We start from the raw sequence: 27615 nt of genomic DNA, 5'->3' as shown, positions 1-27615 counted from the left end.
CTCATCCAAAGTCTAGACTCTTCTAGAAGATGTCTTTAAACCTAATCCTAATCCCCTCCTAACCTTGTCACATTCCCTAAACATGGGTTAAGAATTACTAACCCAAGCCAAAGTTAACAAATATCTCCTCCTTCACCCACCCTCATTAAATGCCATCCACTTGCCTATCCTTAAGCTAATCCTAAACCATCCTAATCCATCCTCTAATCATTTGCACAAGCCTAAGAAAGCTTAAAACCTTCCTAATCAAGTCCAAGTCAAATTTGCTCTCATCACCCTCAAAATATCTCAACCATAAAACTTTATGAAGTCCACTAGGTCATAAATGACTCTTACAAGCCCTTTTATTGCTCTTACAAGTCATTATGAGGGTCTTTATGAAGATTTTATCTCTTGAACCTCCTTTGTTGACTCATCCTTGCCCTTTCCTCCATCCTCTCACCATGTGACATGTGTCACTCCTTGATTGGCTATAAGGAAGCACAATCCATGTGCTCTCCTCTCATGCAATCTGAGCCTTCCATAAGCTTTTTCCCATCCTTGCATCTTAGCCCTCAATCCCTCAAGCCTCTTGCCTATAAATTGGATCCTTCCCCTTTACAAAATAACACAATCCATGAAGTAAAGTCATAATGCCATTTTGAGAAGCCATTTTACATCAAAACCATACACTCACACCCAAATTCCAACTCCATTTGAAGCCCTTTTTGAAGCATAAGTTTGAGCATACATCCTATCTATTTAGACAAAGCCACTCAACAAGAGAGCTTCTCATTGAGAGAGTCCATTAATGGCTCATATTATCAATTGAGAGTTCATCTTAGTCTATCTTGAAGTTTATGAATTTTGTTTAGTTTGTAGAAGCTTTATTTAAATTTGGTTTCTATTAGCATACTAACATTGCTCATATACAGACATCACATGACATCATTAAAAAAAATCACATAATCACCATAGTCCTATACAAGCAACTGGGAAGCAATCCAAAGATATCTGATCAAAGACTCAAAGGTTATACCAGAAAAGTCATATCATTCACCTTAGTGTACACAAGAAACTAGAAAGCAATAATAACCAACAGATCAAACTCATCAAAGAAAACATGTGACTACATCACAACAGCCAGGTATAAAAGATCGGATACATAACATCATCATAGAACAAACTCCCCAAGCCTCTGGTAATACAACCTAATTGGTCAAATACTAAGTCAATCCAAACCCAACAACAATAATCCGCACGTCACATAATGTAGATACAAAAGTAAATTTCATAATTCATTAGGTTTCAAAAATACAAAAGTTCCATTTTCACTTATAGGTTTTCAAGTTTCCATTTCGCTTTCAGGTATTACAGATTCATTAAAGTTATCACATCCACACGAGTCCCAATACTCAACAAAACATAACAAGGTGTTTAAACATAGTTTTCATAGTTCAATCCATTTTCAAATACAAGATTTGATAACAACTAGGGTTTCAGTTTTCTTTTCCAAGTATTACTTTTTTATAGAGTTTTCAATTTCAAAATAGGGTTCACGTTTTTGTCTACTCAAAGTATTATAATTACTAAGTTTTTCAACTCATAAAATTTCCTTAGTAATATAAATCATTTTCATATAAAATTGTACCATTAAGTGAAACCTGAGTTTACAAATTTTATCATTTTTACAAAATAATAATAATTTAATTAAATCAATGTTAGACTTAAAATAAATAATTTCAAAAATAATGCTATAGGTTTAACACAAAAAACCATTCCCAAAACTTGTCATTAAAAAAAACTAACATACACTTTAAATTCATAATAACAAAATTAATTAATTAATATTATCAAACTTAAAATCTAATATTAATTTAATTAATTAATAACAATTTAAATATATATATTAAAACATATATTAATTTATAACATTTTAATTAATTTTAAAAAAATACTTAAAAAAAACTATTAACAATTTAAAAAAAAAAAACAAAAGCGTTTATATAGGCCTATCAGCCTGCGCACGGGCTGCCACAGTAGAGTACTATTGCGTTAGCAATACCTGCTGTTGCCATAGCAGTAATCGCCATCGACATTGTGAAAAGTAGGAGGGAGAAAGGGGCGTGGGGGGGTGGTGGCCCCCGCCTGCGCAAATTTATATTTATATTTTTTTTGTTAATATAAACAATGAAAAACAACACAATGCCCAATGCATTTTAAAAATAAATATTTAATAATGTAACTACATAGTAATTACAAATTACATAGTAATTATATATATATATATATATATATATATATATATATATATATATATATATATATATATATATATATATATATATATATATATATATACATATGATAAATTTTCCAATATAAAATTGGTATAGAACCCTGGATCAAAAAGTCAACATCTATAAAACAAAATTGATTTTTTTTTCAAAACCCACATCACGATTTTAACAAATCCATATACAAAACCTCACATTAACAATAAGGATTTCAATCCCTCCATTCATTACAAATGCTTTTGAAAATGAAGAACAATAAAGACACAAACAAGGGTTTCAAATTCTTAATTCATATAGAAAGGTTTCTCAAATGAAGAACAATAAAATCACATACAAGGGTTTCAACCCAATTGAATTTTGAAAACATATTCATAAATAGAAAGAAGACAGAGAAATCAAAGAATGAGCAACTACTGCACAAACCCATAAGATCCTACCTGGATTTGATGCTAAAACAATGAACACACAAAACACACAAGAATTTTCTCTTTTCCTTCAAAAACCCTCTTTTAAGAAACTTACTCCTCAAAACCTGTGTCTCGAGAAATGAACTCTAATTTCTTAATAAAAAGTTTTCCCCTAAATTAGGGCTTCGATCGTGCAATCACGTAAAAAGCCCTTTTCTTTTATTATTTTAATATTTCAATTTCATACACAAGCTTTATGCACTTTACTTAAAATAAACTTTATTAAATTAATGATTTCTCTCTCTTATTAAATCATGAGACACTTTTAAATATAATATTTATTAATTTAACTAATAGTATTAGTTAGAGTTTATTAATTAAAATAAAACTCCTAAATAAATTATTATTAAATTAAATATATATAAATACACCAAAATTAGAACTTTAATAAAATCTTTTAAATTTTTTCTTTTATTTAATTTAATTCCTTAATTAATTAAATATAATTAAATATTGAATTTTCTTTATTAAATATCCATTAAATTAAATCATTAAATCATCTTTTAATTTGATTTAATTATAACAGAAAACCATCACAACCCCACAAGACTAAATACGACAACTCAATTGAAGACAAAGACCATAATCAAACTCCTGTGTTAAAATCATGAATTCGCGTCACTTGACGAATTCAGATTGGTAAACAACTTAGATACTTGTCCTACTTTCTAGGGCAATTGGCTTAGGTTAGGATTTGGAGTCAAGAGTTATCTTCCCACTTATACCATTGAGATACTGCGATAGGGTACAATCATCTTGAAAATTCAGGGAAGTAGATACTTGGTACCTACAATCTGCATAAAATTCATGCATATACATACACATGTAATCTAAAATAAATAGGCAATGGTGGAGAGTGGTGCATTGTGTAAATCTTGACTAGCAGGTGACTATGACTCCCTCCCTTAACCACATTAGGAACATCAATCATAAAATAAAATGTACATGTACACCATACACATGAAAGTATGGGTTAAGTATCCATAAAGATGCATATGAATCATTCATCTAACTAACATCATGCAATAACTGAAATCAATGTATGAACATACATATATTATCATAGAAATAATCCTGAACACATGAAATAACTGAATAACTCAAGTAGCTCATCACATAACTCAATTGAGTATTAAATAACATCTAATCAATTTGGTAACCATGTACTACTAATCATAAAACATAATCATAAAATAGGCCTAAAAGAATCTGACAATACAATTAGAAAAGTCAAGCAGGGCAGGCATTACACTACTCCTAATCTAAATAATGTTTAAAAATTCAACAACTATGTCAAGATAAATAAACAAGCAAATACAATTGCAGATCAAGTTGTTGTTGCACCGCACAATACCACTTCTGCATCCATTTCTTTTCAATTGAATCGTACATGTACTCCTCTCTCTGAATCTTTACATTCTATTATGAATAGGTTGTTACTATTAATATGATTACTTTACCTTCTATTCAACCTCTTTTACCTACTACAATGGTGGCTAAATCTTTTGATCCGAAAGATTTTTGTCAATATCATCGCCATAATGGTCATGATACTAAAAAATGTTATTCTTTAAAACATAAGGTTCAAGACTTAATTTATTCTAATGCTTTATCTATTAATATTTTTATGGTAATGGAAATAAGTCTGGTTCTCCTCCTAATCAAAATTTTCAAATCTATATGAATCCTTTACCTACACATGATACTAATACTATTGCTCATCCATCTTCTATGGAAATTGTGTATGATTCAAAGATGGATGATCTTAATCATGTTGTTAATCAAGTGGAGCATGTGGTTAAATCTATATTTGCACCTCAACCTCAACTTCAATCTCAAGTTTCAGCTCCACCTCAACTAAAACCAAAGCCTAAATTGAAGCCTCAACCTAAACCTTGACAACAAACTAAGATAAAATGACCTTAGGAACTTTTGATTACCTTTGATGATTTTGAGACTATTATAGCTCCTGATGGTACCCTTTATATTTTTCTAAGATTGTTGAGATACCCACTCATGGTTGTCTTGTTGATCCTACCTCCTTAGCCAATGTTATTATAGAAGAAAATCTTTTTATGAAAAGTTTGCAACATGATTTTTATGATACATCAGATGTGTGGATTCAAACTTGTAATGGCTTTCTTTATCCATCATTTGGTTCTATTGATTTCCCGGTTGATCTTTGTGGAAAGATTGTGAACACCACCTTTGTTGTTATTCCTATTGCTGATAAGTTTCAAGTTAAGCTTGGTTTACCATGGTTAAATGCCATGCATGTTATTGCTTCACCTATTCATACATGTCTTAAGTTTTTTTTGATGATGAAGTGAAGAAGGTTAATCATATTTTATATCATACATATAGGCCCAGGGATTCTACTACCATTGAATTGTTTTGGCCTTCCTTACCTAATTCATATCCTTTTTGACTTGATCATCTTTTTCACTCCTATCAAGTCTATAAGCATCATAAGATTCATGAGTTAAGTTTACCTCATATGGATCTTAACCATGGTCTTTTTCCTACACCTTCCATACCTCATTTATCTATAGCTTCTACATTTGTTAATCAAGCTCCTCCTATTGCTTGTCAGTCTCTTGATAATCCTATTAATCGTCCTATAGAACCTATGAAGGATCTTGTAATTGTTCCTCCTAGTTCTCAACATATTTCAAGTAGGGAAAAACATAATTGATCTACTAACGAATGTCGTAAGAAGCATCATGCTCAAGCTAAAGCTCGTAATTCTATTGGTCAAAAATATTTACCTTGTTTGGATATAACTATGCATGGTGTGTTAGAATAAGTTGTTTCTAACAATGATGTTAAGATGCATGATTCTGATGATTCTATTTGTATCTTAGATCCTATTTGATTAATTTAGATGAAGAAGATACTCTTAATGATACTGATGATGTTAATGATGAATATGAAACTATTGAAATTGACATTGATTTACCTAATATGCTTTCCTCACAATCTATATATATATATATAAGCTGAGAGATATCCTTCTCGAGGTGCCTATTGCATTGAGTGAGATTATGAAAATAGGTGCCTCGAGAAGGATATCTCTCGGCTTATTTTATATATATATATATATATATATATATATATATATATATATATATATATATATATATATATATATATATATATATAATATAAGCTAGTAGCACTCGTGATGCAAAATGAAAGACATCATTTTTTAAATTATAATTCGTTATAGTTAATATATTATGAAAATTTTTAATTAATAAATATTTAATATTGTTATGATTTAGTATACGTTTTATATGTTAATTTTAAAAATTTGCATAGAGAAAAAATAATAATAGTAATTTAAAAAGATACTTTAAAATCATATAGATAATTGTTTAATGTTATAAAAATTGAAGAAATGTTATATATTCAATTGCTAAACAATTCGAGCACATTGAAGCAATATAGAAATTTTTATACAAACATGTGTAATAAAGAAATACTTAATAATCATTGAAAGAAATGATGACATAATCCATTGCAAAACTTAATAGTGCAATAGTGAATAGTTATTCCAAAATTGGGTATAATAAAAAATAGTATTGTTCAAAATGTTGACAATACATTGACAAATAATATGTAGAATATTTTTACTTTTTCAACCATGGATGGACTAGTAATAACTCTACATTTCCATGAAGAATTTTTCGTACTATAATTGACAGAGTAGACTTTATGTGAAATAATGTAGGTATGCCATAATTTGCATGCAATAGCCTGAAAGACGGAATGACTTGGTGTATTGTGAACGTGATTGTGTAACCAAAATTAAGAGTAGCTATCAACCATTCTTTGAGTGGACCCTTGTGATAGCTAATTTTAGATTCTCCTTTAAGAAATTTCATAAACTTTATACTGAGCTCATTAGAGATAGTGTGCTTCCTGACATTTATTGTTGGGGTAATGATAATTTTATAAATGCATCCTGCAAGATAAAGATTTATTGGCTAGTCCTTCATGGTAGCCTTTGTTGCGTGTCTGTTTGTTGTATTGTATATCTCTTGTGATGTATTTGCTAAATGTTGTTAGATTCTTTTATATGATCCCTGTGGCTCTGTTGGTGCAAAGTGATAAAGGAATTGAACTTGTATTATTCCTCTATATGTATCTCTATTCTTCCATATGTTGTTTCATGTTATGTTGTATTTGTGCTATTTTTTGTACATGTTTCCTTGTGTAATATGCTTGGATCTGTGACTTGGTAGCACTGATTCTTTTTGGTCTTTAGGTCTTGGTCCAAAAAGATTCTTCTTCATATCTCTTATGTGATATTTCCTCATTTGTGATTGTAGTTCTACTTTCTTTGGGGAATGATGTCAATTCATTTGCAATAATATCATATATATCTATTATCTTATGATCATACTAACCCCACAGTAGGTAGATCCCTTTTGTGTTCTCTATATGTTTATGCGATATTTCCCTTGATTTGTCTTTGTTTGGGGGCATTTCATAGTGGAAACATAATCAGTAGAGTTGTTTATGATTTTGTCAAAGCCATTGCTCCTATTAAAGTGTTAGCAATGACTTTAACATGAGGGCATAAACTCTGCTCATTATTGTACACACACACTTTTCAATACATATATATTGTTTTTCAAGATAAATTTTCTCCCTTTTTGGGTTGATAACTAATCCTTAAAGCATGGACTTATATTTTAGGATCTCTTGATCCCTCCAATTTCAAATATATTTTTGATCTCTTAAGGTCAAAGGTGTCCTTATGATTGGATCTCTTTTTCTTTTTGCTTTTACTCTTATATAATGGAATATTCTTGAGGGTGAATCCTTGATGTGTTGACTAGTGAGTAGTCACATTCACTAGGCGATTCAATTCCATCTTTCCATTTGTGCAGTTTTCTTGTGTGGTTCACAATGGGACATAAGTTCTCATTGGGTGAGATAATCACACTCTTTTTCTAGAGATGTCTCTCTTATTATGATCTTAGAGTTGACAAAGACTTAAGTCTTTGAGGGATTGAGGATCTTTGTCTCTTTGCGATTTTAATAAGATTATCTTTTAATAATGATCTACTTTACCAAGAGTTTGCATCGAGTTTGTACTCTTGCTAAAGTGGGGGCTAAATGTATCATCTTAAAATGTAAGCACTTCTATGTTAAGAGTGTTTAGCCCTTCGAGTAAGTGGTAAGTGGTCTGGGGTCATGTCAAGCACTTTGAATGGGTCTTTACATGAATCTGGTTGTTTTCCCCTATTCTGCTTCTTCTCTCTCTCTCTCTCTCTCTCTCTTTCTAGCTTATTTCTGACAACTCACTCAGTGAAACTGAGGACTTTGACTTTTGGGTCAAGGAAAACCTTTTAGATCAAGGTTGACCTCAACCCTAATCTAGGCCATAGATAACCTTGACCCTAACATAGGGAAGGATTGACTTCATCCCTTACCCCAGGTCCATTTTTCAATTTTTGGAAGCTTTGGGATCTTGAATTTCAAAAAGTTTCTTTTCCCGCTTCTGGGTTGGCTATTTTGGGTTTCAAAATGGTAGACTCTTAAATTACATTTAATCTAGGTCCATTTCTAGGGGTTAAGGTGGAATTGGATTTAATGTTCCCATGTTAGCCTTCTCTAGGAGTTAGTGCCCTAGATCTCTATATAAGGAACCCTTCTTCCCTCATTTTGACATCCATAATTCATAAGCGCATTCACTATCCATGAGTAAAGTTATTATCTACTTTTTATGAAGCAAATCCACTACTAAAAAGTGAAGATATACTATCTACTAGCATTCAATCATTCAATATTCATCAAGGAGATCCATTATTAGCTATTTAAGGATTCAATCTCTATGGAGCCCTCTTGTTGAAGATTTCTCCATCCATATTCATCCAAGCCTTTTCCTATGCAAAAATACACTCAAGATTGGTGTTGAAGATCTAATGCCATTGATTTGAGACATCCTACATACATTTCTACATTCATTTGGAGCATCTATACTTGTGGATTCAAGGATTCAAATCCTCCATAAGGATTTCAACATAAGCAAGGTGAATAGTTCCATTTACTTTGTTTATGCATTTTCAATTATATTTCAAGGTTAATTCCAAACTGAGGTTTAACTAAGGCAAACTCCTCATCTAAACAAACAACCCATTTTCTTGTAGATACAGGTGTGAAGCAACAAATTGAAGATAATATTTGGATACCCTTTTCATCAAACTTGTGGGATTCGTGAACATAAATTTTTTCAGAGTAGTGTGTAGGTCAAGGTCAACTTTTTGAGGTACAATTGTGCCCCAGGGTAAGATTGTACCCCGATATCAAGGTCAAGGTTGACCTCCCTTCAAAAAGATAAAAGATTTATGGGTTTTCTTCGTCTCGACATTTCCAGTCCAAAATAGGTTGCAAAATTCTCTGAAACCATACACAAACATCATAAATCAACATTTCCAAGATTCAAGGTTAGTATTTGTCTTTTATCTATTTCAAAATTTAAGCACATACTCCTCAAAATAGAAAGATCATTGAACCTCCTTTCTCCCTATTCTCCATCACATGATCCATTTTTGCATTGATCACTTTCTTGTGCTTAATCAATGTGGATCATTCCTTTTGGAAATTAGGTTAATAGAAGAAACCTTATTTCTTTCTATTCAACATGTATCTCTTTATATTTTCCCCAGTAGGTGATTAGAGAACCTTCTCTTTATGTATATGTATGTGTATATATACACACACACATGTGTGTGTATCTATGTATGTGTGTATGTATATATAAACATATATATACATATATATATATATAGATATGTGTATGTGTGTGTGTGTATACATACATACATACATACATATACAGAGATTACAAGGACATGACAACAAGATGCAGAGATCATAAGGACATGTCAATAAAATGTAGAGATGCAAAGATACATACATACATACATACATCTGCATATGCAATTTTGTCACCTTGGAAAATTGTATTTGATCTTTATTCAATCACCAAGAGATAATATAATCTGTAAGTATAGATTTTTGTATACATAGTTTGGTATGAATAGTTTCAATTGAATTCATTTGAGTAGAGTGAGTCTACTCATGATGATAATGGCTCCATGTATTGAGTCTTTAGAGGAGAGAGACTTACAGAAGATTAGATGTTGTTTCTAGCTCAAATATTCCCAATTTTATGTTCACAACTCAAATGCTCTCCCACGGACTGAGCTAAAACCCTCATTATGTTGGATACAATTGTTCAATTGTGTGTTGTCTTTGATGTCACACAAATGTCATATCAGTCATTAGATAGTGTCTACCAAACTTAGAAAGTCAGCAAAGCAAAGGATAGTGTCTATCGAGCTCAGAAGGTCAGCAAGGCAATAGACAGTGTCTACTGAGCCCAAAAAGGTTAGTAAAGATAGCTTGCAGTGTCTATCGAGTAGATAGCTGGTTATTGAGCCTTCAAGGTAATCAAAAAAATTTGGTTCTTACCGAGCTCACTCGGTAATCGAAGAAAACATGACAAAAGCAGTTCTTACCGAGATCACTCGGTAATCGAAGAAAATATGATAGAAACAGTTCTTATTGAGTTCACTCAGTCATCAAAGGTAATTTGTTAAAAGTAGTTCTTACCGAGTAAACTCGGAAACCAAATGATTTTAAGATATTCTAATGTTAACCGAGTCAAGAAGGTTAACTCTAGAAATTCCTGGAAGCAGTATTTATCAAGTAGGGTCAACTAGTAAAGGACGTTTATTTGTTTAAGAATAATATTTGTAGCTGACTGATGAATGGTTTATTGGTAAATGTAACATGTAAATGAGCTGACTTGACAACTTGAATGATATAAGTAAGAAGTCAAGTTGCGAATTCAAAGCAGTATGATGTGAAAGAATATGGAATTAATATGATATGGAGACTAATTGTTGTGGAAGCAGATTCAAAGGATAATTAGAGATCATTGAGGAGCAGTAGAGCCATATTTGATCAAGGAGGATCTAATGATGCTAAATAGAGACATATATCTAGCAAATTCAGTTGCATCTTGTTCAGGGTTGCCTCCTAACAGGGCCCACTTCAAAAGAGTGAAAAATTGGTGACTAGTTACTTGGTGGTTTTTCCCATATTGGGTTTTCACATTAAATCTGGTGTCTCTTGTGTTCACTTTATTTTTAGTTACATGCATGAATGCTTGAAAAGAAAGTAATAGTTTAATTTACCAAGTTACAATAGTTGTTTACCAAGTAAAAGCAGTAACTAGATCATTAAGACATCTAGGGGATTTGTGAATTAATTTTTGTGAGTAATTGATTCACCCCCCTCTCAGTTACTCTACCTTTAATTCCAACAATTGGTATCAGAGCTTTTGGTGCTTACAAGAAAAGATTTCAAGGATCTAAGCTAAAGATTAGGATGTCTTACAAAAGGGAAATTCCAAGGCTTAACAGGGACAACTTCTGAGCATGGCAAGGATTGATGAGGCTTCATCTAGCTTCCATTGGTGATACAGGACTATAGTACCTTGATGAAAAATATGAAGAACCTTTTGGTACATTATCTGTCAATGATATTGCTGGAAAAAAAGACTCACAATAACATGATGATAGATATAGCATCTGGTCTGAGTTATGAATAATTTGATGACATCAAAGATTGCAAAACTACATTTGAAATGTGGAACAAGCTGAAAGAAATCTATGGAGGAGATGATAATGTGAGAAGAGCCAAAGCAGAAAGTTTGAGAGGGAAATTTGATCAAATGAGGATGAGAGAGGATGAAAACATTGCAAAGTATGTTGAAAGAGTTAAAGCATGTGTTAGTGCAATCAAAGCATCTGGAGGAGATATTAGTGAGGAGACAATTATAAGTAAAGTTCTCAGAACTCTACTTCCTATTTATGTAATCAGAGTTTTTGCAATTCAAGAAAGGGGATGTGAGGAAAATCATAAAATAAATTTAGAGGCCATAGTTGGAAGATTGACTGAATTTGAGCTAGACAACTATGACAACTATGTTCTAGCTGCCAAGAATGTTGAATCAGCATTTGAAGTCAAGCTTTCACTCAAAGAAAAAGGGAAAAAGATGAAGGAACCGCAATCAGAAAGTGATGAAGAATCAGAACAAAGTTTAGACAGTGATCTTGAAGTGGTTGAAGCTCTACTAGCAAGAAAATATTCAAGAGGCAAAGGAAAATACAAAGGTAAAGTTCCTCTAATCTGTTTCTCTTGTCAAGAAATTGGACATATTGCTACTAGGTGCCCAAATAAGTAGAACAAAGATGAGAGGAAAGGTCATAAGTACAATGGCAAGAAAGACTTCAAATTGTTCAAGGATAAAGGTAAGAAAAGATGTTTTATGGCAAAAGATTCTAATGATTCTGATAATGAAGAAGAAGATGAAATTGTCTACATTGCTGTAAAAGATGAATCTGATAATGATGAGGAAATGGCACTAATTTCTCATATGAGCAAAAATTATACATGGATCATAGATAGTGGTTGTTCTCATCACATAACTGGTGATAAAACTAAGTTTGAATACTTTGAAGACTATGATGCTGGAAATGTAAGATTTGGTAACAATGAACCTTGTTGCATAAGAGGAAAAGGAAAGATCTCTCTAACCAATGAACTTGTGTGTGATAATGCATATTGGGTAGAAGGAATAAAACATAATTTTTTGAGTGTGGCATAGCTACTCAATAATGGATTCAAGGTAGAATTCATGCATGGAAAAGCAAGATTGCTAGATGGCAAAGGAAAGCTGATTGGATCTGGCACTCAAACAAAAGGTAACTTATTTTATCTTGAACTTGGTGAATGTTCATGTTTCATTGCTCAAATTGAAGAAATTTGGTTATGGCATAGGAGGTTGTGTCATGTAAACTTTGACAACTTAATAAAGATCAGTAAATTTAGGAAAGTAAGAGGTATTCCTGACATAAAGAAACCCGAGGTTGGTCTATGCAAGAATTGTCAAATTGGTAAAATGGGAAAGACTAGTTTTAAAAGCAAGAACTATCAGACTGAAGAAGTTCTTGAAATTGTGCATACTGATTTATGTGGACCTATTGGCATTGAATTATATACTGGTGAAAAATTCTTCATTATGTTTGTTGATGATTATTTAAGAATGATGACTTTCATGTACCTTAAAGAGAAATCAGAAGCATTTGAAAAATTCAAATGGTATTTGGCTAGAGTAGAAAAAGAAACAGGCAAAAGACTGAAATGCTTAAGGTCTGACAGAGGTGGTGAATTCATTTCACATGAGCTCAATAAATTTTGCATTGAAAGGGGAATCAAAAGATAGGTTTCAACACCTAGAATTCCTGAACAAAATGGAATAGTAGAAAGAAGAAACTGATCTATAATAGATTGTGCAAAAACCTTAATGATTGAGAAAGACATTGCTATCAAATACTAGAAGGAAGCTATTAGCACTGTAGTTCATACCTTGAACCGAGTACAACTGAAAAAGGATTCATTCAAAACAGCTTATGAATTATGGTATGGCTACAAACCCAATGTAAGTTATCTAAAGGTATTTGGAAGAAAATGTTACATTTTGAAAGAATCTAGAAAAGTTAAATTTGATGTAAAAAGTGATGAAGGAATATTTTTGGGATACTCTTGCAAAAGCAAAGCATATAGATGTTTGAACTTATCTACTCACAAAGTTATAGAAAGTGCACATGTGAAAGTTGATGAGTTTGTAGAAAGAATAGAAGAAGAAAGCAAAAAGGAACCTGAAGACTACAGAAGATTTATTTACATTGAACCTGATACAATACCAAGTATACCAATCAATCAGGAATCCTCAGCTCTAGAGTCTTCATTAACCAAGTCACAAGAAGTTCAAACCAAGTCAACATCTACCAAGCTGCAAGAACTTGAGTTGTAAATAGAAGCTATCGAGTTAGCATCTATCGAGCCCGAGAAACTTGAATCAAAACCAGAAGTTGAGAGATAGAAGGATAACAATGCAAGTCATTCAAAAGATAAGGAGCCCGTGTTAGCCAAATATGTCAGAAAGCATCATGCACCAAATTAGACCATTGGTGATAAATCAGAAGGAACAATGACAAGAAGTAAGTTGAAAGGCACTTGTTTACTTGCTGATTTTGAACCTAGAAATGTCAAAGATGCACTAGACAATGAAAGTTGGATTGAAACTATGAATGAATAGATATAATAGATAGAGAAAAAAAAACCATGGACTCTTGTACCTAGACCCAAAGACAAGAATGTGATTGGAACAAAGTGAGTATTAAAAAACAAACTAAATGAAGATGGTAAGGTATCAAGGAACAAAGCTAGACTAGTATGCAAAGGATACTCTCAAGAAGAAGGTGTAGAATATGGAGAAACTTTTTCTCCTGTTGCAAGATTGGAAGGTGTCAGAACCTTACTTGCATATGCTGCATACAAAGGATACAAAGTTTATCAGATGGATGTCAAGTCAGCATTTCTCAATGGCATATTGGAGGAAGAAGTTTACATTGAGCAGCCTGAAGGTTTTTTTGATCCAGACAAGAAGGACATGGTCTGCAAGTTGCATAAAGCATTATATGGTCTGAAACAAGCCTTTAGAGCATGGTATGAAAGATTGCATAACTATCTTATTCAAATTGATTTTCAAAGAACTAATGACAACAACAGTTTGTACATAAAGGAAGGATCAGATAATAAGAATGTTTTGGTAGAAATATTTGTAGATGATACTTGTTCATAGGAAATGATGATCTTTGCAAAGAATTTTCAGAACAAATGAATAAGGAATTTGAAATGTCAATGTTTGGTGAAATAAAATTCTTTGTTGGTCTTCAAATTCAACAGAATAAGAATGACATCTACATCACTCAATCTAAATACATCAAGGAGATACTGAAAAAGTTTGGTATGGAAGAATGCAAACCAATTGAGACTCCTATGTGTACTGGATTAAAACTCACCAAAGATGATGAATCAAAGGAAGTGGATTAGACATTGTATATATCTATGGTTGGAAAGTTGTAATATGTAGTGCACACAAGACCAGACATTGCCCTTGCAGTAGGAATTGTAGCAAGATTCTTAGCAAAACCAAAATAAAATCACATGATGGCAATCAAAAGAATCATGAGATACTTAAAAGGAATTGAAGATTATGGATTATGGTATAAACTTGGAGGAAAACTAGATTTAAAAGATTTTATTGATGTAGATTGGGTAGGAAATATTGATGACAGAAAGAGCACAAGTGGAGGAGCTTTCTTTCTCGGAAAAAAGTTGGTTTCTTGGACAAGAAAAAAGTAGAATTGTACATCTCAATCCATAGCAGAAGTTGAATATGTTGCAACAACAGTAAATTGCTCAAACATTGTGTGGTTTAAACAATTATTGAAAGGTACGAAGCAAGAAATCATAGAACTAGTTGTTATGTTTTGTGATAACACAAGTGCAATTAATATCTCCAAGAATCTAGTGATGCATTCAAAAACCAAGCACATTGCCATAAAGTATCACTTTATTAGAGAATTGGTGCAAGAAAAGGAAATAAGATTGGAATATGTGCATACAAAGGAACAAATTGCTAACATATTCATAAAGCCTTTACCTAAGGATGCATTCTTGTATCTAAGAGGTAAGTTAGGGGTCATTCCCCTATCTGAAGCTCACTAAAATATAGTTTTAGTGATGCATCAACAAGAACAGAATTGAAGATCTATCAGTTGATGCAACAAACTAATGAAGACATTGCATATGAATTAGTACATCAGGTATAATGCTATTCAATTATTTTGAGTTATCTTTGGCATGTGTTGTCAAAGAGGGAGAATATATATTATCATATCTTTATGAAATTTGCAAATAATAAGAGTTTGTGTAAGAGGGAGAGATTATATGTAAGAGGGAGTTTTGTCATTAAAAGACTTGTTTTCAAATTTCATTCTGCTATGACATGTTGTGTTTCCAGCAATGCCAAAGAGGGAGATTTTTGGATACAATTATTCAATTGTGTGTTGTCTTTGATGTCACACAAATGTCATATAATTCATCAGACAGTGTCTACCAAATTCAGAAAGTCAGCAAAGCAAAGGATAGTGTCTACCGAGCTCATAAGGTTAGCAAGGCAATAGACAGTGTCTACTGAGCCCAAAAAAGTTAGTAAAGATAGCTTGTAGTGTCTACTGAGTAGACAGTTGGTTATTGAGTCTTCAAGGTAATCAAAGAAATTTAGTTCTTACCGAGCTCACTCGGTAATTGAAGAAAACATGACAAAAGTAGTTCTTACCGAGATCACTTAGTAATCGAAGAAAATATGATAGAAATAGTTCTTACCGAGTTCACTCAGTCATCAAAGGTAATTTGGTAAAAGCAGTTCTTACCAAGTAAACTCGACAGCAAAAGGATTTTAAGATATTGTAATGTTAACCAAGTCAAGAAGGTTAACTCTGGAAATTCCTAGAAGTAGTATTTACCAAGCAGGGTCGGCCAGTAAAGGACATTTATTTGTTTAAGAATAATATGTATAGCCGACTGATGAATGGTTTATTGGTAAATGTAACATGTAAATGAGCTGACTTGACAACCTGAATGATATAAGTAAGAAGTCAAGTTGCAAATTCAAAGCAGTATGATGTGAAAGAATATGGAGTTAATATGATATGAAGACTGATTGTTGTGGAAGCAGATTCAAAGGATAATCAGAGATCATTGAGGAGCAGCAGAGCCATATTTGATCAAGGAGGATCTAATGATGCTAAATAGAGACTTGTATCCAAAAAATTCAGTTGCATCTTGTTTAGGGTTGGCTCTTAACAGGGCTCACTTCAGAAGAGTGAAAAATTGGTGACTAGTTACTTGGTGGTTTTTTCCATATTGGGTTTCCACGTTAAATCTAGTGTCTCTTGTGTTCACTTTATTTTTAGTTACATGCATGAATGCTTGAAAAGAAATTAATAGTTTAATTTACCAAGTTACAATAGTTGTTTACCGAGTAAAAGCAGTAACTAGATCATTAAGACATCTAAGGGATTTGTGAATTAATTTTTCTGAGTAACTGATTCACCCCCCTCTCAGTTAATCTATCTTTAATTCCAACACATTACTTCATCCAAAATTAAGGAATAAAATATGATTATGTCCCCAACGGAGAATTGAAATGAATATTCAATCTAAATTACAAAGTCTTTGAATCTTAGTACTCCAATCCAAGCTAAGAGCTTTTTGAACATTGAAACCACTAAAATGCCTAGGACACCTAACTTATCAAACATATGAACCTCTTTGAACTAATGGAACCATTTTGAAATAGGTTAAATGAGGTTCAAAAACCAAGATGGACTAAGATATAAACCTCAAAAAAGGGTTGTGTGCTATGGTGGGGTAGGAGGAAGATGGTTGTGTGAATGGTTGATCTAGCAAGTTGCCAAAAATCAGGGTGTCAGTTGCAAGTAGTCTCATTAATTTGATAAGGGAATTAGCTGTGAAAGATGGATGATCAAAATTGGCACGTCCATTCTTATGATAGATGTCTCTATCTCAGAATAGAAAATTAACCTCAAACAACAAGCAAAAAATTATTAAATGTATGAAAAATAAGAAGAACATTCACCTATAATATTTTTGAAGGATAAAAATATAATAAAAATATAATTTGGTGGAAAAATCCATGAGCTATGTGACTCCACATTGTGGCTATTCCACTATCTAGTAGTGGAAACTCTTCACATTATGTATGAAGAACTTGAAATTAAAAAAGATAACTATCATAGATCTGTATTTGTGTTTTAGTGACAACAAATATACAGTCTAATTTTAAGAAAAATAATAGTCTTAAATGTATATGATTAAATAAAATAAACAAAAGTACTAGCTATAGTTGTATAATTCTAGTATTACCAATTATGTTAAACAAAATGTTCAATAAAAAAAGTATGAAGTAACATAAATGGATCATTTGATCGATCCTATTATGACTTAATGTGAATACATTTGATCATTACCTAGACAATATAATGCATGAGATCTTTACTCAATCACCAAGAGATAATATAATATGTAAGTACAAATTTTTGCATACTTAGTTTGGTATGAGTAGTTTTGATTGAATGCAAGGATAATTACTTGTGTGAATTCAAGACATGAATGATTAATTTAATTTAGCACAAGTACTATGCAAGTGTGTATGTATTCATGTAAAGAAGTTCACATAGTGAACTGATATACATACATACATGCACATATGCATACAATCATCATAATTAGTTATCCTTGAATCTGACCAAAGCTATTACATATAAACAAGAGATACATGTTTAGAAGGAAAAAAAAAGAACATTTACATAGGTACCTCTTCTCCCCTTGAATAAAATTGCAGAGCAAGGGCACATCATGACAATGAAATGAAGTGATCACAAGGGATCAACAACAAAATCTTAGATATTTACTAATCTCCACCAATGTTTAGAGCTCTACACCCTCGTTTCGAGCTCTCCACCCTCTTTCATGCACAACTATCCACAATCAATCAAAACAAATGGGGAATGATTAATTTGGTGTTTTCTTTTCTTTTTTGTTTATAATCCATAATCCATAATCCATAATCTAAAATATCTCTTTGTATACATATATACATACATACATATACATACACACATACATAAATATACATACATACATACATACATACATACATACATACATACATACATACACACACACACACACACACACATATATAAATACATACATATATATACATACATACATATACATAAATACATATATACATACATACATAAAAACAACAATGCACTTTCTAAGAGTTTACAATTGTTCAACAAAATTACTATCTTACAAGAAAATGTACCTGAAGCACTGTTAGCTCATAAGAAAGAACATGGTGTTGAAATAGTATAGAAAGTGATTGACATGAGAGGTCTTCAAGTGAGGGTGTTGACCAATCTTGAAAACTTGAATGCTAGAATGAAAGCTAACAATGATCAAACACCTATGCCAGAGTTACAACACATTGCGAAGTTGATTTTAGAAAGAGGCAAATATTCAAAGTTTGATAGCCAAAATTTAAGGCACAAGAGCGAAAGAGAAGGAGTGCCTTTAGAAAGAGAAGGAGAAGGAGTGACTTTAGAAAGAGACAAAACAATAGAAACAACAACTAGAAACAACTCCTTACACTCAACTCTTCAGTGAAGTTATTCTTCAATTCCTTACATATGCAATTTTATCACCTTGGAAAACTGTATTTGATCCTATTAGTTGGGAACAACTCATTATTTGTTTTATTGTACCTAATTTGATGATAGTTCTACAAAAATTTGTAATCAACCCAACTAATAAAAAATTAGACCCATTTAACTTGGTTATGGCTAGTTTCTTTCTAAAAATATCTGCTATTATATGTTTTTGTAAAATTTCTTGCCAATTCTACCCATTTTTTTTTGGTCTGCATTATTTTTGTGAAGGATCTTGAGGTGAGTCACTTAGCATGGGTTGAGTGAGTTTTATTGTTTTATAATTTGGATTATGGAATATGTATGCAACTAGATCAATTTTTCTATTATGCTAAGATGCAATAAGCACCTTAAAAAACATCTCTAAATAAACATGTTTAGAAGGAAACATAAAGAGATACCTATTTAGAAGGAGAATAAATGAACATTTACATAGCCCTTGAATAAAATCATAAAGCTAGGGAACGAAAAAAAAATCACAGAGCAAGGGCACAGAGATCACAAGGGCATACCATGTCAATAAAATCATAGAGCAAGGGCACAACAAAAAAATCACAGAGCAAGGGTATGACAAGGAAATCACAGAGCAAGGGCATGGCAACGAAATGCAGAGATCATAAGGGCACGATAGAGTAAGGGCACGAGAACAAAATGCATAGATCAAATCAAAAAAATCATAGAGCAAGGGCACATAAAAAAAATTCAAAGATCACAACAATGAAATGCACCAATCACAAGGGCACAACAATATTTAGAGATCTCCACCCTCTTTTGCACACGACTCTCCACAATTAAAAAAAAGGGGAATAATTTATGTTGTGTTTTCTTTTTTTGTTTATACTCGGGTGGGCGTCACAATTATGATACCAATGTTTGTATTGCAATGACGTCAAGGAAAATTGCAAAAAAATAAAAATGAAAATCATCACAAATTACACCACCATCACAAATTGCCATCGCAAATTGACCCCAAATGTTGTAGTGTGTACAAAATGGGCTTGTTGAAAAGACTCTAGAAACTTTGAAGAAATTGCCTTTGGTGGATGTAAGGCCATACTCCACACATTTTCTAGTATCCTCACAACTTCTTCTAAAATGGGTGCTCTAGAATAGGGTATATACATCCATCAAAGTGTAATCAAAAGTGGGTTTTTGCCTTGATGTTATAATTGCAAGTCCCCTAGTACGCAAAATGTGCAAGCATATATAAGGTGCATGAACTATTTGACAATATGCCTCAAATAAATGTGATCTCATAGAATGCAATGATTACATGATATGCACAAAACAACCTTGTTGAAAAGGCTTTGGATGCTTTTAACCAAAGGTAATTGGCATCTATAAAGCCAAACTGTAAAACCTTTGCGAGCATCCTCCTAATGTGCACCAGAATGGGAGCTTTTGAATAGGGTATGGAGATACATAATAAGGAAAAGGATCTTTATCAAATGTTTAAGTTGTGCATGGCCTGATAGACATTTATATAAAATGTGGATACACTCACAAGACCCATGAACTATTTTTTTGCAAAACATCCCAAAGAAATATCATCTCATGTAATGCTACGATTGCAAGCATATGTACAAAATGGGCTTGTTGAAAAGACTATGAAAAATTTTAAGCAATTGCCTTTGGTGGATGTAAAGCCAGACTCCACACCTTTTCTAGTATTCTCCCAACTTCTTCTAAAATGGGCGCTCTAGAACAGGATATCCATCAAACTGTAATCAAAAGTGGGTTGATGTTACAATTGCAAGTCCCCTAGTAGAAATGTATGAAAAATATGGAAGAATATATAAGGCATGAAAATTGTTTGACAAAATGGCTCAAAGAAATGAGATCTTGTGGAATACCATGATTGATGATACACACATAATGGATTTTACATGGATGTTGTAAATCTCTTTGAACTAATGAAGTGCTCACCAATATATAGTATTGTAAGTTTTTCTTATGTCTTATTTGTATCCAACCATGCTAGTTTAGTGGATAAGGGTTGTACATACTTCAATTTCATGAGTAAACATTAGTGTATTACACCTATAGTTGATCATTATGTATGCATAGTTGACCTTCTTGCCTATTTGATGCAAGGAGTTTGGAGAGTCGTAACTTTTGACTCGGATTTGGGTTTTCTTAAATTTTTTTGGGTTTTCTTCAAAATCTATAGTTGAGGTGGATTCCAATTCATCCAACTTTGTTGGGGCCATTTCAATTTATTTTTTGAGAGCCAAAATTCCATCTTGACCTTTGAATTTTAGTTTTAAAATATCTTAGGTGTTTTTTCATTTTTCTACTTTGTAATAACTTCGAAATTTCTTTCTAAATATCAAAGATTAGTTGGCAATTCACCTTTATGGTTTAAAGGGTAGATATAGGAAACTTTGAATTTTCTTTTGGATGTTTTTTTAGAAGTTACCAAAAATGGCATATTTTTCTAGTTATCAAAATTTGCCAAATTTGGAAATTTCCTATTTTCTCTTTTTGGAGTCAGTTGTTATTTAATGGAGTTAGAGATCCATGTAGAGGTAGTTTTTGGTAATGAACAATTCAAAGTTTGAATTTGTATTGGGTTTTGTCATGAGTTATTAAGTTCTTTGTGAATTGAGATCAATATGCTACATCATTTGGTATCAGAGCCACAAGATGCTTGGGAGAGGAAGAGGAAGAGGAGGCATTGCCCACTTTCAAAGAATCATATTGGACTTGCAAAGGCAGATTGAGGAGCTTATTGAAAGAGTTGATAATCAAAGAACATGAAATGATATTGTATTGGAGGAAGAAACAGATAGAGGAAGTAGTGATCAAATGGAGAGAAATGTAGAAAATGAAGCTGAGGAGTTAGCACAAATGATCTATGAAGATAGAGTCGTAAGGGCTTTAGAAGGAAAGAATCATGGTATCAAAATTGAAGTCTCAGACTATGTTGTTAGCCTTAAAGCAGAAGAATTAATAGATTGGTTAAATGAGATGAGTAAATTTTTTGTTTGGAAGCCTATGATAGAGGAAAAGAAGATGAAGTTTGCATGAAAGAAATTAAAAGGTCATGCCATGATCTGGCGGTATCATCTCTAGAAGGAGTGGGTGAAGAAAAACAAGGACAAGATCAAGACATGGAGTAAGATTGAAAAGAAATTGAGGGGAAAATTCTTGCCTATAGATTATTCTCAAACTCTCTTTTGCATGTTACAAAATCTGAAGCAGAACTTATCTTATGTACAAGAATACACAAATGAATTCTATAAGGTATCCATGTGTATAGAACATCAAGAAAATGATGAGTAGATGGCAACTAGGTATATAAATAGTTTAAAATTCACCATCCAAGATGAGTTGAGCATGCACTGTGTCAATAGTATGGAAGAGGCCTATCAATTGGCTCTAAAGGCTAAAGAGAAATAGAATAGAAAATATAACTAGAGGAATAGAGGAGGATGAAGAGGCACATCAAACCCTTTTTGAGGAAGTTCCAGTTATGGTCAAGGAGACTCATCCTTGGGATTCAAGAAAGCAATAGATACCCAACAAGAACCTCAAAACCTAGAAAGAGGAAATGATTTTCAAAGAGGACAAGGCTATGGTAGTGGAAGAGGATGGGAAAATCAAAGAAAGCCTTTTGTTTGCTTTAGATGCAGAGAGGAAGGAAATAGGGCTTTCGAATGCTCAAAGTATAACATGCTTGAAAGAATGCAAGGAGGACAAACCAGAGCGAACCTGATGTAGATAGAAGAATACTCACTAGATGTAGGAGAAAATCTCATGATGAGGAGATCAATGATCATCCTAGAGAAGGATGAAACTCTTGCAAATAACTCTGAGAATTCATGGCTGCGAACTAACATCTTCAGAACTAGGTGCACTTCAGGTGGAAAGGTATGTCAAGTTATTATTGATGGGGGTAGTTGTGAGAATATGGTGTCTAGAGAAATGGTAGAGAAACTAGGTTTACAATGTGAAAAGCACCCTCATCCCTATTGTATTACATGGTTTAAGAAAGGAAATGAAGTCATTATTGATAAAAGATGTTTAATAAGGTTTACCATAGGAAAGTTCTATAAGGATGAGATATGGTGTGATGTTATCCCTATGGATGCTTGTCATATATTATTGGGGAGACCATGGCAATATGATAGGAAGGTCACACATGATGGCAAGAAGACTACATATACATTCTAGAAGGATGGCTCATAAGTGGTTCTATTACCACTTAACAATGAAAGGAAGAGTGAGGCCATGTTGTCTGCAAAAGAAGTTGCCAAGGAAATGAAGGTGACAGGGTGTTTTTATGCCCTGGTAGTGAAAAGGAAAGAAGACTAGGAGAACCAAATACCATCTGATGCAATGAAGGTATTAGAGGAATTTTATGATGTTGTGCCTGATGAATTACTAGATGGTCTATCACCAAAGAGGGATATCCAACACCACATTGATCTTATCCCTAGAGCTACCCTACCTAATCAAGTAGTCTATCGAATGAATCCAACCCAACATGTAGAGCTAAATAAACAAGTCACAAAATTCCTGCAAAAGGGTTTGGTTAGAGAAAGCATGAGCCCATTCACAATACCAACATTGTTGACTCCAAAAAAAAGATGGTACATGGAGGATGTGCACTAACAGTAGAACAATTAATAAGATTACTTTAAGTACTGATTTCCTATTCCTCATATTGAGGACATGATGGATGAATTGGTAGGTGCTGAGTGCTTTAACAAGATGGATCTTCGAAGTGGTTATCACCAGTTTTGGAATTACAAGTGGGAAAGATAAACTTCTGAGGGGGGAGGGGTGAATTAGGAGTTTAAACTTGACTCTATTAAACTTTCACCATTCATACATCACATGCATTAACATACTGAAATAAGATGTAAAGTAAATGCATCTAAAACATGTAAGTAATCAAACACACATAACACTAGATATGGTTCACCCAGAAACCCTCCAAATGAGAAGGTAAAATTGGGGTGGGGATGACACCCACAAATCTTCACTACTGCAGCGATAAAGTGTAGCCAATTAAGGTTACAATGATTTGACCATTAATCATGATCTACCTTGTGAAAGGCTTACAAAGACTATTAAGTCCCATCTTGTTAGAGGATTCAAACACCCTATTAGAAGTGTGCTTGGTTAAAGAACTTTAGGTCATTCACTTGGAATGCCACCTTGTTAAAGGATTTGGTAAAGCCTATTAGGACTACTCCGCCTAGGAGATTTAACTGAAATCACCTGTCAAAATGTCTTAGCATGGTTCTTGTAGTTGAAACTTGCTTACTTGATAACATATCACCTCTATCCAATCTCTGATCAATCCTTCATGATCTAATGTATCAATGTTGTATCCTCTATCCTTTGTTCTTCACTTAACTAATTCTGCAATTTACTCTTATTGCTAAGTCACCTTGAATGCTCTGCAAACTATCTTGTTCACTCCTCCAATTCAAACATTCAACCCTTTACAATGCTCTCAACTCTCTAGAAAATTTAGGGCTTTGTCCTCTTTAAGAAGACTGAGGTGGCTTAGGGTTAGGTATGAATCTATGGCTGAGATTCATCCATTTTGCTGCTTAATCCTTCCCATTTTCTGATTGGTTGTATGTAATTGCATAGGGAATCTGCATGTAGATTCATCCTCATCTCTAAAAGATCAAAAAATATCCTTAGGTCAATTGAAAAATGGTTTATATAGTTGTTTGTGCCATAACAAACAAATATGTCCAATCTATGTTACTCAACATATGTAGTTACTAATGCTCGGCATATACTATAATTCTACTTCTGACTTGATACCTGAACTGCTTGACATCTATTGTTCACTCGACACTTGAATCACTTGGCATGGTCTATCTACTCGACACTTGAGTGACTCAACACATGAGTGAATCGACACTCATTGCAACTTGACATGGTCTAATATTTATATGTTGTACTCAACATGTATTACTAGTTCGGCATGAACTAAGTAAATGTCTTAAGTGTGTTGACACTCAATTGTCAAAACCAATCTGAGATCAACAAACTCCCCCTTTGACATGAGTGTCAAAAATATTTGAATGTACATAATCAATCTAATCTTCTCGAGTATAACATATCCATGACTCGGCTTATATACAAAAGTTCAAAACTTTCAAAATTTTGCAATAACCTATATACCTCAAAATTTATAACTCCCCCTGAGTTAATATGTCCATTCTATATCCAAAATTTGTTCTTCATTCTGAGTAGATTTGTCTCTAGTGACTGATACTCTTTTAATTCAATGCACTTATACTCTTTATGCTCTACCTTAGTTGATAACTGCTCTGCTCTATTTCTATCTTTGCATTGTATTTCTCAAAAATGTATATCACTAGGGTCAAAATTGATAACTCCCCCTTTGTTCATGCTTCCCCTTTTTCTTTATTCTCTTTCTTTGTTCCCCATATTTTCATTTGTATCTTTCCCCCTTTCATTATTCTCCCCCGTGCTTATTTACTCCCCCTTTTTGACACTTATGTCAAATGGGCTATACACTTATAGTGTATTTGTCAAAAAAGGATTTATGGAATTCCATTATTATTCTAAGAGTTGCATCCTAGTTGTCACATGCAACATCCAATGAATTAACTCGGATAGCGAGCTTGGCTGCAAGATGTACTAGGCCATATAGTGTAGAAAGATTGGGATCTTTCTTTGACAAAGTTTCTGTATAGTCTAATTCTTTATGGAGAATTTCTATGTGTGGGGTGAGAGAGGCCTAAATATTTGTCAAATTGGATCTTATTTTAGCCTCTTCTATTGTTAACACAACTAATTGACTTAGTGAATGAAGCAATGTATGGAAATGCTTCTCACTTTGAGCTAGGTTCTTAGGTAGTTGTGTGCCTGATATGCTTAGATTCCTCTCCAAGCTTAGAATTCTATGTCTGGTGTCTTGGGTGAACAGTGTGAGATCACACAATTTGGTATATAATGAGAAGATATTCTCAAGTACCTTCTTCACATCCTCAACCTTGGTTGTTAATGCAACTTTAGTTAGTGCTATTTCACCAGATATCTTTTCATTTACTTTCCCTTGAAACTTTCTTTCAGACCATTCTAAAAGTTTAGCATTTGTATCCAGGTCTTCATTATTAACCTTTTCCACAATATCTAATAGTTGTTCTAGTAGTGGCTTGGTTTCTTCAAGAGTAGGCAAGCTGAATGCATCTAAAAATATGTCTTTAATTTCTTGCAGTGCTTGTTTTTCCCTATATTCCTTCCTAAGCATTTCTTGATGCTTCTTTTTCTCTAAAGCTTGTTGTAAAATGTTTATTTAATCTATTGTCATTGTGTCACAATCAAATTTAGGAATTATTATCTCTTCATCTAAAGTGATATCACCATAATGAAATACCTTTTCAACCTTAGAAGAGCTTGAGCTTGGCACTGCGATTTGTAGGGCTATAGCTTCCATGCTTAGCTTCTAAAGAAGTTTTGTAGGGGAAGAGCTAGATGTTGGCAATGTTACCAATGCATAGATGGCTTCTTTCTCCTTTACCTTATTTCATTGTTCACCTTCTTCAGACTTATCTTGATCTATGACAATGACATGACTTGCACCTTGTGTCTTTGCTTTAGGTACAAATGTACCTATCTGTCTTGTTTGCTCTGTTGTTGTCTCTTTTTCTTCTTTGGTAGTCTGCTTCTACTCAACTATGTCTACTTTAACACTTGTGTCAACCTTAATAGATGTGTCTATAGTTGTTTGAATCAAAGTTTGATCACTAGTGACTGAAGGGATGATAGAAGGTGGTTCTTGTGCATTCACCTTATCTCTTGTAACTTTAGTTACTACCTTTTGAAGTTCTTCTACACTGATCAAAATAGGATTTGTACATAATTGTGCTTGCAGTGTAGATTGATCTAGAATATTGTTCAAATCTTTTGCAGTCAATGGGTTGATGTTCTAAGCTAATGCATTAGAGACATCCTTGACAATGATAGTTTTTGCAAGTACACTTGTGTAATGAGTAGGACTGACACTCGACATTTGTGTGTCTTGCACACTCTGTTCCTCATGTTGCTATTCAGTTGTTGCCATGCCAATATCCATCTTCTCGGTCTCCTCCTCAATTGTATTTCTTTCTTCCTTGCTATCCTCTTTGTCATCCTCTTCTTTATTATCATTTTTACCCTCAAAGGGGTCCTTCTCTCTTTGCTTCACAGTAGTTAATCCATAGATTAACTTCCACATTTTAGTGGATTTTTTAACAACATCTTCAATGTCATTTTGGAGAATACTGAAGGCTCTATACTTTCATGTGAACCTTCCTCCATATTTCTTGTTTGCCTTAGTAATCTGCCCTTTTGTCAGTTCAAGCATTACTTGGGCCAAAGTAGTTTCCCTTATTTGCTTTTCCAAATTTAAACAATAATGCCATTTTTTCTCAACTAAATCATATAATTGTTTGGGTACTGAGTTAGCAAATTCTAATGGCATAGTCTTAAATTTGGACATCATTGCATATAGGGCTTCTTCTACTAACTTTTTCTCCTCTTTTCCAAAATTATCAAAATTTACATGTTTAAGGCTAGTTAGTTCAACATTGTTTTTGACATTTTCACACAAATTTTCAAGATTAGAAAGTGGTGTATGACTTACCACTTTGAATTGGC

The sequence above is a fragment of the Cupressus sempervirens genome, chromosome 11, assembly GCF_028749045.1.
Source record: "Cupressus sempervirens isolate cs-2001-9-10 chromosome 11, ASM2874904v1, whole genome shotgun sequence".
NCBI classification, from domain to species: Eukaryota; Viridiplantae; Streptophyta; class Pinopsida; order Cupressales; family Cupressaceae; genus Cupressus; species Cupressus sempervirens.
This window is presented reverse-complemented; position numbering follows the sequence as displayed.